The sequence below is a fragment of the Triticum dicoccoides genome, chromosome 4B, assembly GCF_002162155.2.
Source record: "Triticum dicoccoides isolate Atlit2015 ecotype Zavitan chromosome 4B, WEW_v2.0, whole genome shotgun sequence".
NCBI lineage: Eukaryota > Viridiplantae > Streptophyta > Magnoliopsida > Poales > Poaceae > Triticum > Triticum dicoccoides.
In genome coordinates this window covers 458,248,225-458,250,765 of record NC_041387.1, presented here as the reverse complement: position 1 = coordinate 458,250,765, position 2,541 = coordinate 458,248,225, and positions in this window count along the sequence as shown.

The window sequence follows — 2,541 nt, the reverse complement described above, 5'->3', positions numbered from 1 at the left end:
AGGACGGGCGGCGGAGAGGAGGAGCCGCGGGCTTGGGCGCTCGGGCGCGCTCGGGCCGGGAGGACCGGCTGCGGGCCTCGACGGGCTTCGGCGGCGGGCGGCGGAGCGCCGGGACGCGTGGCAGCGTCTGGTTGGACGAGGGCGGCGGCGGGCTGACGTGGCACGTCCCCATTGGTCAGGCGACGTGGCCGGCTGCGTTGGACATGTCCGGCCGGTGGGGAGAAAACGTCCGGCGGCGCGAGGAGAGGGAGAGCTAGGGTTTGCACCGTGAATTTCGAAGGGGGAGGTGATTTTATAGGTAGAGGGAGCTAGGAGAGTCCAAATGGGGAGCGGTTTTCGCCCACACGATCGTGATCGAACGACCGAGAGCATGGAGGTGGTTTGGATGGGTTTTGGGACACTTTGAAGGGGTGTTGGTCTGCAAAGAGAAGGAGTCTTTTATGGTTACCCGGTTAACCGTTGGAGAACCAAACGACCTCCAAATGGCACGAAACTTGACAGGCGGTCTACCGGTGCTATACCAAGGCCTCTTATCAAACCTCGGTCCCTTCCAAGAACGTTTAACACCCGCACAGGAAAAGAGGCAAAAGGGGAACGCCGGAGGGCATAGGAGTGCCGGATTGTAAAACGGACAACGGGGAAAATGCTCGGATGCATGAGACGAACACGTATGCAAAATGAGATGCACATGATGACATGGCAAAATGCGACACGCAAGCAATTGACATGGCAACGACGGCGAATATCTGGCGGACACCTGGCGCATCGAATCCGGGGCGTTACAACACTCCTCCATTAACAAGAGATCTCGTCCCGAGATCTTAGGACCGAGACAAAAGGGAAAAGGGATGAGGTGAAACAAGAACTCAAAAGAAGAAGCAAAGAATCGAGAGCACTCGAGAAGAAGAGAGGAACGACAAGAATGACGAGAATCCAAAGCTCACTGAATGAGATAGACTATGAAACAACTTCGGTTAGAATGAGATAAGAAACGAATAAGACTGAAAAGGATTTAGGCAGAACTCTGACTGAACATGGAAAGAATAGAACGTGAACTTCACAAAATGGAATGACACTGACGAGATAACCATGCAATGCCTCCGGAAGAATTGAAAGAATGAGCACCTCGGGAAGCAATAAGAAGAAGATACTTGAGCTCTTTCAACAAAATCTTGATGAACTCTTGAAGAATGAATTAAATCATGAAGAACCACCGTGAAGAACCCCGGTACAAAAAGGATGATGAGATAGAATGAAGGATGAAAGAATAAGATGAGCCTTGCGATGATTTAGGTCGAGGTTCCGACAAAATGGCCGAGGAAATATGAACTCCGGAAAAGAAAAGATGAAAACACTTGGAACTAGAATTTATTCACCAAGAACAAACTCCGAAGAAAAGGATTAATCACTTGGATGAAATAAGAATAAGATTTATTGTATGTTTATCCTTCATCAAATTAAATTGATGACAAGCAATGTATTTTGCATACTACTTATTCTTCTTAAAAAGGATTGAGAAGTGACATATCGCAAACTTGAGAATGTCTTCAAGAACCACCGGTAGGATTGAAAAGAACGAATGAATTAATATGATAATCAAGGAAAAAGAATCTTGAACGAACCCCCGTAAGAATTCGAAAATTGAATGATGAAAGAGAATGAATCGCCGGGAAGAATTAGAAGAACCAATATGTTCGAGAGGATTTAGATGCTAAAGAACGAAGAGACAACAAGCTGATTAACGAACATTTGAATGAAGTAGCAGGATAAATGGATAACGGTAGCTGGAATGATGGCCGTCGGTGAAAGAAACGGAAAAACAACTTCTGACATACTCCGGATGGTTAAGAAAATATCAACTGACAAATGGAATAATTCGAGAGGATAGCATGAAGCTAGAACCACGAAACTTCTAGAGAATGGACAAGATTTAGAGGAAAAACTCTTCTTCGGTCTTCAAATGATGACGAGAAAACACCACCAAAATTACTGAGATACTCCGGGAGAATGAAAAGCGAAGAGGTTGAGCCAACAATGAAAATGATTTGAAATCAATTTTGACAAGGCATATGACTGATGAAATGCATTCTTACGTCACACTTGAAAAGAATTGAGAATAGCTCCGGGGGAATTAGAAGAGTCGGGTAAGATCCTGGGAAAAGAACCGTGGGTTAGGGGCCACTGAAGAGAAAAACACCGTTGGAAAGGGATGTAGAACAGATAGATGAAGCACCGGAACAATTGAAATATTTGAATGAGGTGACAACCTCAAATTAATTCGAACACTAACGAATCTCCTAGGATGTCTTCCGAACTTCATAATGATTGAAAGGCGAGAGGCAAACGAGCAAGGAGAACACTTGATCCAAGGAAAAGAATGTAATCACTACCGAAAAAACTTGAATTGAATCCACCGGAAAAGAAAAAGAGATGAAGAATGACAAACGAGACGAGAATTCACCGGTTGAGATAATTGAGGGAAAAAACCTGAAGAGGTTCCGCACGAATGAAAATTGATGCTTGTAAGAAACTCATACTCCA